Below are 18,286 nucleotides of genomic sequence, written 5' to 3'. Positions count from 1 at the left end.
AAAGTGGAGGGACAGCACAGGAGAGGAAGACCCTTGATGAAATGGATCAATTCAGACATTGGGGTAAGGGGAGTAAGTGTGTTAAAGACAGTGAGATTGGCACAGGACAGAGCAGGGCTCTTTTACATAAGGTTGCTACAAGTCGCAAGCGACTCTACGGCACATAACAACAACAACATATGAATTTCATATGTGTTTTCCAAGAACATAGAACCAAAGACAATTTTCTTTTTGGTCTTTGCTAATTTTCTGACTGGCCTTATTGTTTTCATTTGGATTTCTGTTGCTAAGATGACTATGATTTTCTTTTTGCCTCGTTTGCTTTTTTTCTTTTGTGAATCACCTCTTTATATCTTTTGCTCTATTAGCTATCGGAACCTTGGGGTATTTTCCATCAATATTTGTGATTTTCCATAATGAAGAGATTTAAAATTTGTATATGTGTTCTGTTAACCAATCAGCAGTAACCTCCACACATTTTTCAGGCTAAATAGCTGTTCTATTTTGGTTGGGGTGGGGATAATAAAACCTTGAGAGGCATTTCATTTATGCTTTATTTATTACAGAATGGGAACACAAGAATTGTCCGTCTGCTGAACAAGGGTGATTTTCATTCTCTCTCAGTCTGAATGAGATTCTATTCTTTTTTTTACCCCCCCCCCCTCCCCTCATGAAACAGGAATGTCTGTGACTCACATGGTTGTTGTTATCAGCAATAATAATGGACCTCTATTGAGCAACGAGTGTGAAGCGCTTCAGATGGGGACAATCAGCAGCTTGATGGTGACCGGGCCCCTCGGTTCTGCTTAGAAACACGCTTTCAATCCTTTTGATGAAAAGGGTGACAGCCCGAGTGACATCTTGAGGGAGTCCAGGCGACACCGCCTGCCAGCGCCATTGTGCAGAGCTGACTGCCCTGGGCCCGCTGCAGTGATTTGCTCGCACCCAGGGCTGGACACGGGCACGGGCACCGGCACGGGCACCCGGCAGCGCGCGGTTATGAAATTCCTGGGCAGCCCGCAGCCTGCGCGTCAGAACCGAGCTTCTGTTACGTGGCTCCTGCTCGCTAGGCTGCACCAGCACAGCTCCAGCGGGGGCGGAGGCGGCAGGAAAGAATTTCATCAATGAGGGAATTGAGGCGCAGGAGAAAGGGGAGGGGGAGATCACCGGAATCTCAGGCTGAAAAGCTTGGAGGTTGGCCTCTGAGAGTAAAGGCTCCCCCCCCCCCCCCCCCCCAGCAGAAAAAGGACTCGCTCCAAGGCCAGTGGGCCATCAAGTGTAGGGGGGCTGGAGTTCATCGCAGCCCCCTCATTTTTCAGTTGAGAAAACAACCGCGGAGAGGTGTAGTGACCTGCTTAAAATCATGCAGCTAGTGTGTGGGAGAGAAGGGACATGAACTCATGTCTCCTGATAACATCACGCTGCCTCTCAAATAGCATATCATTTTTCTTAAACCATTTCCTTTTCACATTCGCTGGGTGGTTTGAAATGAGAATGTCAGGTTTGAGAACTGGTAAGACCTGCTGAGCGCATAAAGGGTCTCAATACGTATTTATTGAATGACAGTTTCATCCTGTGCTTGAGTGGAGGCTTCAAAACTTAACGAGAACCAGGTCCGACTTCCAGTTCAGCTAGGTATCAGCAGCAGGAACACAGGAAAATTACTTGGCCTCTCTGAGCCTCTGTTTTGGCCTCTCTGAGCCTCTGTTTTCTCTTTTGTAAAATGGGGGTGGCAATTACTTCTTGGAGAGGTGGAGAGTAAGTTCCTCATCCAGATGGACTGACACAGTGACTGCAGCAATGGGCTCAAGTGTATCCAAGATTGTAAGGATGTCATAGGATAGAACAGGGTTCAGATCTGTTGTTCATTGGTCACTATGAGTTGTACTTGACTCCTTGGCATCTAGTAAACAAGGAACAATAATTGCAGTACTTAGCTCAGTGCTATTTTGAGGGCTAAGATAATGCCTGTAAAATCTCTGGCTCAAATTATGGTACTCTGACACTAGTTAAGTCTTACAGAAAAGGAAATGAGATCCCAAAGGAGATTAAGTAGAGAGGGGATTGTTGTTGTCCCCCCATCCCTGCCTCTTCCCTCCACCCTGTCACAGCACAGAAAGCTTATTTGTTGCTATTAGTTGCTGTTGAGTAAACTCTAACTCATGTTGGTCGTATATATTATAGAATGAGTTATTATCCTCTCCTGCATCAATTTAATGGTCATTGTTGCTGTTACTGTGTATTTTGTGTTCCTTCCAACCTAGGGGACTAATTTTTCAGCATTCTATTGATTAATATTCTATTGTGACCTGTCTGACTTCCATTGGCTAATTTACAAAAGTAAACCACCAGGCCTTTCTTCCTCATTTGTCTTTATCTGAAAGTTCTACTAAGTGGTTGACAGATGTTCTTATTGATTGCTATCGAGTCGAGCATGACTCATAGTGACTCTATGAACAAAAGACCTAATGCCTTTCCATAGCTATCATTGTTTCTCAAGTTCATAGAGTTTCCAGAGGTATGTGGTTTAGAAAGTAGATGCCACTCCTGCTTCCCAGCCTGTTTGACAACTGGGAGCTCCACTAAACACTGTCCACAATGGGAAACCATTATGGTATTTGATATCCCCATGGCACAAGGTTCAGTATCATAGCAAAACCAGGTTACCTCATATAGCACATTGACAAAGAGTGATGTGCAAAGTGGAAGAATGTTCCTCCAGATATAATAGCACTAGTCTCATTTAGCAGTGGTTAAGCGTTGTCGAGTTGAATATGACTCAGAGTAAGCTTTGCACAAAAGACCTGAACTCTGTTCTATGATTACGTAATTTCTGTACATTTATAAGAGAGTTTATAGAGTTTCCAGAGGCATCTAGTTTAGGAAGTGGATGCCACTCCTGCTTCCCAGCATGAATCAATCTGGAATCTCATCCAACCATTGTACATAATGGGTAACCATTATGATATTTGACATGACTATGGGATAATTGACAGATAGCTGACATAAATTCCAGCATCACAGGAACAGAAAACCACCCCCAAGGCAGGTATAAACCAAAATAAACAAAGAAAAGAAAAACAAAACTTCCAATCCCTGGCAACTCCATGTGTCTCAGAGAAGAGCTGTGCTCCATAAGGTTTTCAATGAAATAGCTTTCCCAGCTTTCTTCCAGAGCTGGATGAAACTTAGTTAAACCTCAAATCATTCTGTTAGCAACCATGCTCATTGACCTTTTACACTGCTAGGGATGATTTCCATGTATGAACTGGTCGGTGGTTAGCTGCTATGCAGTAGGAACCAAGTCATAGCTAACCTTCCAGCACATTTTCAGTGGCTGGAATTCACACAGGAGAGATTGTCCATCTTAGCCAACAATGTTCCCTCGTATAAATTAGTATAACCTAATGTCTGTACAAGTATAATGTCAGGTCTGAGCTATAGTGGTCAGATCAAAGAACCCAAAGTCATGACTATTTATTAAGTCTGGACTCCTAACTGACCCTCCATTGAATTTCCAAGGCTGTCAATCACAGGGGAGGAATTTGCTCATCTCTCTCTCATGCAGCTGCTGGTGGATTCGAACTGGCAGAGTCATGGCCTTTGGGTTAAGAATGCAACTGCCTAGGCCACCAGAGCTCCGATGTCAGAAGAGAGTTTTAAAAGTGTAAAAGTCTATGGATAAAAGACCACTGAAAGCTGGATGAGGACATTTTAAAGAAAGACACAGAGGAACTAAGATTGGAGGGCAAGGAAATAAAGCAGTAGAAGAGTTACTTTATTGCCCCCAGGGAGAGCTGAGTGGTCTAAACCACAAACTCCATCTCTCTTGTCCTCTTTCCTTGTTTGCATTATGAGTTAAGGCTACACAAACAACTGTGACCTCACCTGGTTGAAACCAAATTAAAATAGAACAGAAAAGATAAGATCCAGTTAGTGCTGCGTGACATTACTAGGAGTACTCTGACTCCCGGTTGAATTGCTGAAAGATGTTTGGTAGCTAACTGGTCTAGGAAAGGAGTTCCTAAAATTCACTGTCAGGACTGCCCTACCACCAAGCACTTCTCATTGACATTATCAATACTAAAATAAGGTGAATTTCCTGCCAAATCCAAGCCTTCCATTTGCAACTGGCATCGTATTCTGAATGGTCCTTCCCTAAAGCTGTGTTTTATAGCAGCTATTTCCAAAAGTAAGCGAGTATTTTGGTTATTACTACTACAGTATGTGTTTCAATCTAGAATTCTAGACATTTAAGTGAAAGAGTGCCCCCTAGTGGAATCACAATCCAATCAGGTGGCCAGACCTATCCTTGGAACTGTTCGGTAGTGTTAGATGTTTCCCCCGAAATTCCAATCACACCTTCAATTTCCAAAGGTCTTTTGAACCACACACATACACAATGCACATAGGGCCTATGTATCTACAGATGAAGGATTAAAATATGCTGTATCATGAACAATAAAGCGATAGATAATCCATTCGTAATTTTGTATTAAAACGAAGAGAGGACAGAAGAAAGGGGGGAAAAAAAGGATTGAGAGTAAGGGAAGCCCAGGAGATGCAGTAGGAAGAAGAAAGAGACTAGGTGGGGACAAAACACACAGGATGGCATGAAAATACTTATTTATTCTTGATATATTTTGCTTCTGATTTTATATAATTTTATATCTGAAATAAAACTGTTTTCCATAAAAGAAAAATCAAACCCACTATCATCAAGTCAATTGCTGCTCATATAGACACTACAAATCAGCACTGCAAATAAGGTTTCTGAGACTGTGAACTTTACAGAAACCGACTGTCATGTCTTTCTCCCACAGAGCAGCTCCTGGGTTAGAACTGCTGACTTTTTGGTTAGCAGCCAGGCAATGTGCCACCAGGACTCCTGTTTTTAGGTAGAAATATCTGCCTTATTCTAGAAAAATCCCATCAGAGACTTGTGTTAAGGGAGGCACCTTGTAGTAAGTCAGACCATAATGCAGCAAGCTGTCCTGAGAAGGCACTTGATCTAACAAAGAACAGACACTTTTCATTCTGCATCCTTTTGTGCCTGGAGCCTTTTAAAAGAAGGAAAAACCTGTCACATGCCAAATGAGGTCTTTGACAAGCATCCACATTGGGTGGGCGTAGGAAGGCATTGATGAATTACAGAAATACAAAGCCAGGCATTCCTATGGCTTCATCTGAAGTGACGTCTGTGTTCACAGAGCCTGTTACTCCCATCAAGGTGCAGTGTTCCGGCCTGGAAGACAACCTCAGTGGTGGATGGATGGAGCACTTTAATTCTCATCATTGTGCTTGCTGTAAAGCAGTCCTGTGGCCCCGTAGTTAAAATACCAAGCTGTTAGCTGCAAGGCAGAGTCTTTGAACCCAGCAGCCTCGGTGGGAGAGAAAGCTCAGCCTCTGTCACACTTTTACAGCCTTGGAGACCCAATAGGGCAGTTCTTTCTACTCTGTCCTCTAAGGTTGCTCTGAGTTAGAATTAACTTGGTGGCAATTAGTCTTTTTTATATTTATAGTAATATGTGAATTAGGGGGAACTGTGCATTAAAATAATGAGCACAATAAGCTTATGATTTTAAGGATACTTGAATAATAAGGATACTTTGTCTCATACACTTTGGGCATATTGCCAGAAAGGGCCAGTAGTCCTTGGGAACAAACATCATGCTGGGAGAGAAAGAGAGTCAATGAAAGAGAGAAAGATCCTCAATGAGGTAGATCGACAAAATGACTGCTACATTGAATATGGTGTAGAGAGAGTGTGACAGTGACACAGGATAGTACAGGGTCCCCAGCTGTTGTTCATAGGGTTGCTATGTTGGTGTTGTCATGTAATGTCTAGTCAGAACTAATCCATAGCTGACCCTCCAGCAAGTTTTTAGGGGCAGTAAATTTCACAGGAGGAGATTGCCTCTCTTTCTCCCACAGAACAGCCAGGCAATAAGAACCATGTAACTTTTGTTGGCAAGCGCTCCCTAGGGTTGCTATGAGTCGTCCTCAATACAACAGCATCCCCCACCAATAACAAAAATTTTAGCAGGAGGTATAGGCTTTGGTTTGGGTTTTGGGGTTTTTTGTTTTGTTTTGTTTTTTAGGTTTTTTTTAAATGAGCTAATTTAAAGACAAAAATTAAAAGGAGAGGCAACCAAATAATGAGCAAATTTCACTGTTGTGAAGAAGCAGATGGCGGTCAAGCGCTGTTCCCCTCTCTTCTCTCTGGAGAGATGATACCTTCTCTAACTCAATGACATGTTAGCATACAGGACCGCCGGCCCTTCCCCCCATCCCACTCCATCCTATTCTGCAGCTGTTGTGACAGAGGTCCAGCTCTGGGAACGTCTCTACATTTCCCCCAGCAGCACATGGTGAAGGGATGGTGCCCACGTCAGGCATCCTCCCTGTGTCCATTCACGCCACCAGCACCCGTGACCCCGTCTCACCTCACGTGAAAGGCTGATCTTCCAACAACTGGGATCAAAGGCCTCCAGTAGTTTAATGATGGATTCTTCTTTGAGGAGGCTGCAATCTTCAGTTCTTTTTTTTTCTCTGAGGGAATCTCTGAAGATCCTGCCATCTATAGCCATCACTAAGTAGAGAAAGAAAAGGTGACCCTGAGAAGGACCTTTCTCCTCAGTCGCCTCAGGGAGTTTCACATTCACCCCACCAGCACCCACAAATGTGGGCTTGAGCTGTGGGCCTGTTCTCCAGGGCTCATTCCAATTCAGTTAGGAAGCGTTCCTCATCCTACCAGATGGCCTAAGAATGGGTTCTTGTGTCATTATCCCTTCAAAATATCATTTCAGGAATGTAATTTGACACCTCACTTGTACTAGCTCATAACCAGTAAGAGCCCCCTTTGTGTTCACTACCCTTTCTCAGTCTCTGTTTTAACTGGCCACCATTCTTCCACCCTCATGCTGGGGCCAGTCTCTGAGGAGGTGGCCAGTGTCTTAGAATACTAAAAAGGTCAGCAACCCACAGGGCAGAAAGAGTAGCCACAGCCTCACAGTGCTTTTTCCTTTGGAAAACTCGAAGGGGATAATAGAGTAATCCATTTGGGAGGGTGTGCTGGTAAAGGATTAGTAACCAGTTCTGGGCAGGGAAAGCCCTCCTGAATACATTTCCTAGGGCTGCCAGGATGAAATACAAAAAGCAGATGGCTTTAGAAAATAAATTTATTATCTCATGCTTCTCAAGACTAGAGATTCAAACCAAGTGGTCAATCTGCCTGTTCCTTCTGAGAGCTCTGAGAGAGGAGCTCCCTGTTCCCGGCTTGGTCCCTGGTGTCTGAGATTTGCTGGCCATCCTTGGTTTTTGTTTGTTACTTTTAAATGTATCATCATATGACATCTTCTGCCTGTGTGATTTTGCTTCTGCGTCTGTCCTCCTCTTTTATAGGACACCAGGCATTTAGAATTAGGATTCTCATGAACTTAACTGATGATAGCTTTATAAAAGGTCCATATTTCCCCAAACACGATACCATTAACAAGTAGAAGCGTGAAGGCTTCAAGTTATTTTCTTAGGAGATATAATTCAATTCATAGCACCTGTTTGGAGCTTTTGCCAATGTCTTTGGTGTAAATATTCCCACCACAGTTACTTCTGAGCTATCATATTGATGTCAACTGATTCACAACCTTCCTTAAAAAGTTTTAATCAACCTTGGCAAGTCTGCACAAGCCTGCAATAGCTTGCTACTGCACTGAGCATATCCTGTAGCACTGAATTATTTATAGCATATGACACTGACTGAGAATACTTCAACCTTTTTGTTTGGTGTTGGGTTCTTTGATATAGATTTCCTGAACTTTTCCTATATCCTCCATTTTCCCTTTCCATTTCATCAGTTGATTCCCTTCTCCCCAACCTTCGTATATTCTCATTTTCTACTGGTTCTCATCTTGTACATACGTCCAGGCCTCTGGAAGCTGAAATCAGACATTTCTATCCCCACTCTGTCACTCACTCTATCACAGTGGAAATGTGGACAGAACTGAAAGCAAGCAAGTTACGCATTAAAAATTCTATAATTACTGCAGGCACAGTTCAACTTAAAAATAAATTGGAGGCTAATCATTAGAATTTTAGAACTGATAAAGCATCGTCTCTGTCTACTAAAACCCATGGTTGAATGATAGCATAGCAAATAACAGCTCCGTGGCAGACATTAACAATCAATTACAGAGTGCACATCAGCTTCTTTATGTAGCTCAATACAGTATAGTCCAGGAAGTACTATAAATTAATCACAGTTGGTGCTCAAAATGCAATATATTTTACTTTGCTTTTCTACTTGTTATAAAGGGACTAGAGAAAAGATGTTGTTAGGTACCATCAAGCTGACTACAGCTCCTAGCTGCCCTGTGAACAGATCTGAACCTTGTCCTATCCTGCACCATTCTCCTGATCTCTAACATGCTCAAGCCCATTGTTACAGTCATTCTGTAAATCCATCTTGTTGTGGGTTTCACTCTGGTTCTCTGACCCTCCTCCTTTCCCAGCATGATGCTATTTTCCAGAGACCAGCCCCTCCTGACGACATGCACAAAGAATCTGAGACAAAGGTTGACTATCCTTGCCTCTGAGGAGAGCCTCCAAATTTCACTTCCTCCAAGACAAACTTGTTTGGTCTTTTGGCAGCCTATGGAAAATAGCTGAACCCAATATCTTGTGAATCAAAACCAAAGCTGGTCTATGGATGGAATCTCTCAAGGAAGCGCCGTTTCAGGTCACCAAGAGAATACGATTGTAATCACTTCTTGTCCTTTTGGCTAACATCAAGTGTAGTACTTGTCTTTATCAATTTAATATCTGGTATGTCCTCTATCTGAGGACAATATAGCAAATGGATTTTGGGAATTAGGAGATGGAAATAGGAACTACTCTGTCTAATCAACATATCAGGCTCTTACTGTAGTACTTTCCCCTTATTGTTGTTGTTGAGTACAGTTGAGTCAGAACTGACCCATAGCTGGCCCTCTGATGGGTTTTCAGAAGTGGTTAATCACATGGAAAGAGATTACCCATCCTTCTCCCACGGAGCAGCTGGCAGATCCAAACCACGTTCAGTTCATTCGAGAGTGCTGTGTAGATTCTTACCACAAAGCCACAAAACTTGTTCAAAGATTAAACTCTAACCTTTAAAAAAAAAAAAGAAAGAAAAAGCTGTATTTGTAATTAAAATGGGTCACAATGATGTAACAAACCAGGTTGTGTGACAAGACCAAGTTCAGTGCATGTAGCCCTAGCCATGATTGACTTCTCTCACGGGACTGTGGCTGGCTATATTCATTCTCAGCCAGAGGCCTGGAATAGTTCCTGAACTTAACAATTCAAATGTGGTCGCGAAGTCTACAATGGGTCACAAAAATGAGATGAGGTATCTGAAACAGAGTCAAAGAGAAACTACTTTTAATACAGCCTGCCATGATTTTTTAATACTAGTCTATCTATGATTCACAGAGCTCTGTGAGGAGTGAGCCTTACTCTGGTACTCACTGTCAAGGTGAGAATGTCATCCCCTCTCTGCACGCAGACCGCCCCTTTCCTCCTGCATACACCCCTGGATTCAAGTATGCTAATGTCCCCTCTGATTCTAGCCATGGACAGTGCTCAGGGACAAATAAGCAGAATCACAAGCATTTCAAGCCTGGGCCTTGCCCTTAGCAACTGAACTCTGACTTCTAGATCCTGGATCTCTTCTTGACATGACCTGTAGAACCTAAGGAGCTTTCTGACCTCCATACCTCTGATATGGAATAACATAGTCTTGCCACACTTTAAACACTGTTGTTTTCAAACAATTACTTGAAAGGAACTCAGAACTGTTCAGTGGGTCAGACGATTGATGTAGCACTGTGCAACCCTTAAGCGTTCCTCCATAGCTTTGCCTTAATGAGCCCTTTGCTGAAAGAATGATTGATCTTGTCCATAGGATTAATGTTCAAAATAGGTACAAGGAATAGAAAACATAACTCAGTGTAAAATGATTCAGCTGAAATATACTGGAATAAATAGGGTATCTCAAGAATTTAGCCTCTTGAGATGAAGACAACAACTCCGAACATTATTAACTTTACCATACCTCAAGGTGACTCTTTGCTTTTCCTAGATGCTGGTTAAAAGGTGATAAATCCATTGCTTTAATATTTGTCTGGTAAAGCCATCATTTGATCACAAATTAGCAGGGAACGGAGAGGCACAGGTCTCTAATCTTTGCTGTATTTTGTTTTGAGATAGTCAGCTCTGGGGGAAGTCACAAAAGAATTTCTGAATCAGATAGTACTTCATACATTATCGCAGGGCAGATAACTTGTGCTATCATTATCAAATCAGAGAGTTTCCCCTGACTTTCTAAGCAGAGCACAGAGTGGTCTCATGCTGCTCAAATAAAGAAGATGCAAGGACTATGTTATAATGTAGCTACAGTAAGAAGCTCCCACCATGAAGGGCTTGAGCTTCCTGGAAGGGAGGGAGGGAGGGAGGGACGGAGCATGGAAAAATAATAGAGACCTTCTGTCAGCCACAAAGAGCCAAGGTCTTAAAACCAGCTGGAGAGAAGAGGGAATGCACTTTCTTCTAAAGTCAGAATCAGGCCTGGTGGACAGGTTTACACAAGAGGTAGAATCTCTACCTATGAACCAGAAGGGTAGACGTTAGTTAGCCTTTGATCCCCATCCCTCTCCCCCAATTGGCTCATTCCTTTGTCACTTTTAACTCTCCATTTACTGCCACCTAATATCCAGTTTGACAAAGATTCTCACCACTGGACCAACTGGCAGCATCAGGACGGATGGTGAAGAGATTGAGATTGTACACAGCTTTAGTTTGCTTGGCTCCACAGTCAACACTCTTGGCACCAGTAGCCAGGAAATTAAAAGGCGCATTTCCATGGGAAAGTCTGCTGTTAGGGACCTCTCCAAAGTACTGAAGAGCAAGGGTGTCTCTCTGGAGACTAAGGTGCGTTTGATACAGGCCATGGTCTTCACAATCACCTGTTATCCATCAGAGAGTTGGACAATGACCAAGGAGGATAGAAGGAGAATTGATGCCTTTGAGCTGTGGTGCTGGAGAAGAGCATTGAGAATACCATGGACTGCTAGGAAAACAAACAGATTCGTCCTGGAAAGGGTTAAACAGGGTGGCTCCTTGGAGGCAAGGATTCTGAGGCTCCGTCTAACATACTTTGGACATGTTGTGAGGAGAGACTAGTCCTTGGAGAAGGACATCATGCTTGGGAGGGTGGAGGGACGGCGCAGGAGAGGAAGGCCCTCTATCAGGTGGATTGATTCAGTGACTGGGATAATTGGGATGGGAGTGTCAGAGACGGTGCGATTGGCACAGGACAGAGCGGAGTTTAGGGCTGTTGTACATAGGGTCGCTATGAGTCACAAGCGACTCGACGGCGCATAACAACAACAAAACAACAATGTCCAGTTTCAGGTTTTTATCTCAGTTCTTCCTTTGCCTCTGTCTTCTAGACAAATAATTTCTCAATATTCTCATATAAGTAACGAGGGAAGTGCATTTGGTCTCTTTATTTTCAATGTCCCAGATAGACTCTTTCTTAAACTTTGCTCTTTTTTAAAAAAAAATGTAGGGAAAAAAAAACCCAACACAAAACAGAACCACACAACAAACTTCCAAAAGAATTTTAGTGAGTATCTAGTTGAATAAGTACTAGTTGTGCATTTTATTGGTTATCTTGCCTTATACTTGAAATACACTGTATGCTGAATAAAACTCCCTTGATATGATCCCCTCACATAAGATCCTAAAATTTCCATCCTAAAAAAGATCTTCCTTTCCATTAAAGATCCCCATGAATATGATCATAAACTATAGGTTTGGGCCCCTTGTGAAAATTCAAGCAAAGCATATTGATCAAGCATGCCCAAAGAGAGAGTGATAAATATTTTAATGAAAAACCTATGATTGAAAAAAAAATGCTTATTTTACTATTTTTGTGGTTCACTGCACTCTAGTGATCAATCTGAATTGGGTGAGGCCCCTCCAGGAATTAAACTTATTCCATCAAAAAGAAGTTCTTTTCTTTTGACATTCGTATATGCCTAGAAATTTCTACTTTGTGATATACTAAATATATAAACTAATAGAATATTTCCATTGGTATTACCCCACGCTTTGGGGATAATAAAGTTACTTCCTCTCCCACACTTTTAAATATTAGTAGATGATATAGGTGGGACTTTCCTTCTCCCTTTCATGTTTCTCAGAGAAAGGAGCTTCTTCTCTTCTCCTACAGCTAATCTTACTGGGAAGATGTTGATATTTATGGAGTGCACTTTACTTGTGGATGTGGTAACTGAATTTACAAGGCAGATACTTCACTGACTACCAAGAACTGCCACAAGTGCAGGCTGGGTTTAGAAGATGCCATAGTACTAGGGATGTTATAGCTAATGTTAGATGGATTTTGGCTGAAAGCAGGGAGTAACAGAGGAATGTCCATCTGTGTTTAATTGACTATGCAAAGGCATTTGACTGTATGGATAACAAGAAACTGTGGCTGACTCTGAGTAGAATGGGAATCCCACAACTTGATCATGCTTATGTGAAACGTATACTTGGACCAGGAGGCAGTCATCAGAATATTTTAAGGACACACTGCACGGTTCAAAATTGGGAAGAGGGTATGCCAGGAATGAGTCCTATCTCCATACCTTTTCAATCTATATGTAGAGTAAATTATCTGGGAGGCGAGGGTGTATGAGGAGAAATGTGGCATCAGGATTGGAGGAAGATACATCAACAATCTGCATTATGCAGATGACACAATCCTACTCACTGAAATTCAGGAGGACCTGAAGCACTTGCTGCAGAAAGTCAAGGATTGCAGCCTTCAATATGGGTTGAAGCTCAAAATCAAGAAAACAAAGATTCTCACCACTGAGCCAATTGCTAGCATCATGACAGATGGTGAAAAGATTGATATTATTAATAGCTTTATTTTGCTTGGCTCCAAAATCAACACTCTTGGTACCAGCAGCCAGGAAATTAAAAGAACTGCATTGGAAAAGTCTGCTGTCAGAGACCTCTCCAAAGTACTAAAGAGCAACGACATCAGTCTGGAGACAAAGGTGAGTCTGATCCAGGCCATAGTCTTTGCAATTATTTGCTATGTATCAGAGATCTGGACAATGACTAGGGCTGACACAAAGAGAATGGATGCCTTTGAGCTGTGGTGCTGGAGAAGAGTATTGAATATACTATGACTGCTAAGAGGACAAACAGGTTCATGCTAAAGAGGGTGAAACCAAGCTGCTCCTTGGAGACAAGGATTCTGAAGCTCCGTCTGACCTGCTTTGTATATGTTGCAGCCCTTGGAGAGGGACGTCATGCTTGGGAGAGTGGAGGGACAATGCAGGAGAGGAAGACCCTCCATGAGATGAATTGATTCAGTGACTAGGGAAATGGGGGTAGGTGTGTCAGAGACAATAAGACTGGCACAGGATAGAGCCGAATTTAAGGCTATTGTACATAAGGTCACTATGAGTCACAGGCAACTCGACAGCACATAACAACATCAACAACAACAACTACTCAGGGGCTATAGGATTCCTACTTACTACTGTCAATTTCTGCACATTCCCATATCCCCCCATATCCTGAGTGTCTTGTCGAACCAGACTCCAAGTGGGAAGGAGTTTAGGTAAGGCTTAGGAATACTAACACAGCAGGCACACTCTCTGTTCTTCCGTGAACTGTGTAGGGCAGAGACAGTCTTCAGACAGGTAGCTTATGCAGTAAATATATTTGGAATTTTTTTTCATTGTCTCTTATCCTCTTGTAACAGCCACCTTTTCTGTCCTAAAGAGCATTAAATTAATTCTTCAAGTGTAATGTTTTCTAAGTAGAAGATAGCTAGCAAATTATCATTCTTGATCTGAATAACTTTTGTAGGAATTTAAGAACAATTAGATAATAGATAAAATTAGAAAAATATTTAATTTTTAAGAGATCACTAAAGTTGATTAGTCTTTGTATAACCTAGATGAAATGAATGAATTTCTAGAAGCATAGAAACTATATAAACTGGCCCAAAAAACAACAGAATTGTAATAAGAGAAATTATTAGGGAGAAAAGAAATCTCCCAACAAAGAAAAATCTAGGAAGGATGGTTGCTCTGTTGAATTTCAATGGAAAATGAAAGAAGACACCAGTTCTTTTCAAACTCCTTTTTTTAAAAAATTTTTTTATTTTTATTTTATTATTTTTGTGTGAGTGTACCGTCAAATCAGATCTGACTGGTACAGGAGGAGATTGTCCCTCCTTCCCCGGCAGAGCATCTGGTGGATTTGAACCATGCGCCTCTGGGATTATAGTTGCAGCTCCTTGCCACTAGGCCACCAGAGCTCCCCTTGGAACTCCTTTATAAAAAATACAGGCAGAAACACTTTCTAATTAATTCTATGAGGTGAGGGCTGTCTTAAAAGTCAAAGCTAGATTGGACCACCATAAGAATTATACAGATCAATAGCCTTTATGAGTATATATATAAGACAAAATACTAGTAAACCAAAGTCAACATATTAAAATTATCAGACAACCATGGTCAAGTTTGATTCATCCAAGGTAATTCAACACAAGAAAATAGATCAATACATGTGATTATCCCAGTTGGCACAAGAAAGGTGTTTGGCAATACTCTTTCATCATAAAATTACTCAGTAAATCACATATAGGCAGGAAATTCTTCAATATTATAAGAAGGGTTTAGAAAAAAATCACAATAAACATTGTCAATGGCAGAAGACTGAATGTTTTATCATTAATATCAGAAGCAAGACAAGGATATCTCCTGTGACCACTTGATTTTAAAGTTTGGAAGTTTTTACTCTGAGAAATTAGACAAGAAATAGATGTAAAAGACATCCAAATCAGTAAAAAAGTAAGATTATCTCTATTCACAAAAGGCTTGATACTATATACAGAAAACCTCAAAGAATCTAAAACACTCAGCAAAGTTCAGGGTAATAAGATTGACACACAGAAACTAGAAGTGCTGCTGTACACAAACAGCAATCTGAAAATTAACGCGAAAATATGCTTTTTACAATAATATCTAAAGGAACAAAATATCTAGGAATAAATTTAATCAGGAAAGTGGAGGATTTTCACCCTGGAAACTATAAAACACTGCTGAAGATTTTTATGATGACCCTGGCCTCACAGAAAGATGTTCTAATTAATGAAAGAATATCTATATTCATGGATTGTTAGATATATTATTGATTAAACCTCAGCACTACTTAAGGCAATCAACGAATACAATATTTAGTAAAAAGTTAAACATCGAACTACTCTGTGATTTTTTGACAACTGTTTCACTCATAGGTATACAACAAATAAAAAACCAAAAATACAACAAAAATAAAACAAAAAAAACCCCAGCCAAAGCAGAAAGCACCAACTCAAGCACATTTGCACTGGTGTTCATTGCAATACTATTGACAATAGCCAAAAAGTGGAAACCATCTAAGTTCATCAGCAAACAAATGGATAAACAAAATGTGGTATATACAACAAAATGAAATGGGATATTATTGAGCTATATAGAGAATTGATGTATTAATGCGTGTCACCACGTAGTGGTGTTGTTAGGTGCTATTGAGTTGACTCGTAGCCACCCTATGATCAGCCGTTCTGAAACCTGCTCTTTCCTGTACCATCCTCATCATCTCTGAGAGGCTAGATCCCATTGCTGAAGTCACAGTGTGAATCCATCTCGTTGAAGTTCTTCTTCACTGACCCTCCATCTTTCCAAGTATGATGTCCCTTTACAAGCAATAGCCTCGCCTAAGCTACATGTCCAAAGTGTGAAAGATGAAGCTTCACCATCTTTGCTTTCAAGAAGCATTCAGGCTGCACTTAAAAATTTTAGAGTTTAGGGGCATCACCTGGACCTGGTCCCTTAGCTGGGTGTAATTTAGAACGTTTGCTTCCCGAGTCATAAGCTGTAAAAGCAGAGGAAGATCACACAAACCAGGCAGGAAAAGAGTTAAAAACAGAGTTAAGTTTATGAGGTAGGAGAAAGATGTTCTTAGAGTGAAAGTGGGTCACCTCAAGAGGGTGAAGGTTGTTATTGTTGTTATGTACCATAGCTGACCCTCCAGAGGGTTTTCAGAGGCAGTTAATTGCAAAGGAGGAGATTGCCCATCCTTGCTCATAGAGTGAGGGTAGACCCCTCTTTGACTCTTCATTTACATAAGCTTGCCCATTCTTGGCCATACTTGATGTCTGTGCTTATCACAATGATGGCCTCCTTGTAGCAACCTGATTGACTCTTTTTGAATGGGTAACTGCTTTCTGACACTAACTTGTTCTATTGGCTGACACCATAGCTCTATTTCCTGCTTCTTTCCTGGGCCCTTATCCCTATGTTCCTTTTGTTCTCTCTGACTTTAACAAGTATTGATAGTTGATACAAATACAATTTAATAATTGACAACTTTAATCTTTTCTCCTGAGGTGAGGTGTGGGGATGAGGAAAGCTCCGCCGCTCTCCCCTCCCGGAGTCCCAGAACTATTTCTCTGGCAGTGGCGTCCTCGTGGGTGAGTATTATATTAGAGCACCGAGAAGCCAAAGTTAAAGGAAGAAATCAAAGAGCTGAACAGGAAATTTCAAAAGGCAGCTCGGGACGACAAAAATACTATAATGAAATGTGCAAAGAGCTAGAGTCAGAAAATCAAAAGCATCGAACTCGCTCAGTGTTTCTTAAGCTGAAAGAGTTGAAAAACAAACTCAAGGCACAGGTGGCAGTTCTTAAAGATAGTTTGAGTAGAATGTTAAATGATCCAGGAAGTATCAAAAGAAGATGGAAGGAGTACACAGAGTCACTGTATCAGAAGGAATTGGCTGATACAGAATTTCATGAAATAACATATGAGCAAGAACGGTGATGAAGGAGGAAGTTCAAGTTCCTCTGAAGGAATTGGCAAAAAACAAGGCTCCAGGAGTTGACAGCATACCAATTGATTTATTTCAACAAATGGACACTGCCCTGGATGTGCTCACTAAGTTGTGCCACAAAGTCTGGAGGACAGCCAGCTGGCCAACTGACCGGAAGAAATCGATATTTGTTCCCATTCCAAAGAAACGTGACCCAAATGAGTGTGGAAATTATCAAACAATATTATTGATATCACATGCAAGCAAGATTCTGCTGAAAATTATCCAAAAACATTATCCAAATATTGTTTGGGACAATATGTCAACAGAGAACTACCAGATGTGCAGGCTGGATTTAGAAGAGGTCGTGGTACTAGGGATACTATAGTTAATGTTAGATGGATCTTGGCAGAAAGCAGAGAATAACAGAAGAATGTTTATCTGTGCTTCATTGACTATGTAAAGGCTTTTGACTGTGTGGATCACAACAAGCTGTGGCTGACTGGCTCTGAGAAGAATGGGAATCCCAGAACATTTGATTGTGCTAATGCAAAACCTATACTTGGACGGAGAGGCAATCGTCAGAACAGAGCAGGGAACACTACATGGTTCAAAATAAAAAAGGGGATCTGTCAGGGACGTATTTTGTATCCACACCTTTTCAATCTGTAGGCACAATAGATCATCTGAGATGCTGGGCTGTACGAGGAGGAATGTGGCATCAGGATTAGAGAAAGAATCATAAACAACCTGCATTATACAGATAACACAACTCTGCTTGCTGAAACTGAGGACGACCTGAAGTGCTTGCTGCAGAAGAACAAGGACGGCAGTCTTCAATATGGATTGAACCTCAACATCAAGAAGACAAAGATTCTCACCACTGGGCCAGTTGGCAGCATCAGTATGGATGATGAAGAGATTGAGATAGTTAACAGTTTTAGTTTACTTGGCTCCACAGTCAACACTCTTGGTAAAAGCAGCCAAGAAATCAGGAGACGAATTGCATTGGGAAACTCAGCCGTGAGAGACCTTTCAAGAGTACTGAAGAGCAACGACGTCAGGCTGGAGACTAAGGTGCACCTGATCCAGACTATAGTCTTCACAATTACGTGCTATGCATCAGAGAGTTGTACAGTGAATAGGGATGATAGAAAGAGCATTGATGTCTTTGAGCTGTGGTGCTGGAGAAGGGTGTTGAATTTACCATGGACTGCTAGGAGAACAAACAGGTTTGTCCTAGAGAGGGTGAAGCCGGACTGCTCTTCGGAGTCAAGGATTCTGAAGCTTTGTCTGACATACTTTGGGCATGTTGCAAGGAGGGACTGGTCCTTGGAGAGGGACATCATGTTTGGGAGAATGGA

Source organism: Elephantulus edwardii, unplaced genomic scaffold (assembly GCF_000299155.1).
Source record: "Elephantulus edwardii isolate Elephantulus edwardi_28Jun2011 unplaced genomic scaffold, EleEdw1.0 scaffold00031, whole genome shotgun sequence".
NCBI lineage: Eukaryota > Metazoa > Chordata > Mammalia > Macroscelidea > Macroscelididae > Elephantulus > Elephantulus edwardii.
The sequence above is the reverse complement of the archived record's forward strand: the minus strand, read 5'-3'. Positions refer to the sequence as shown.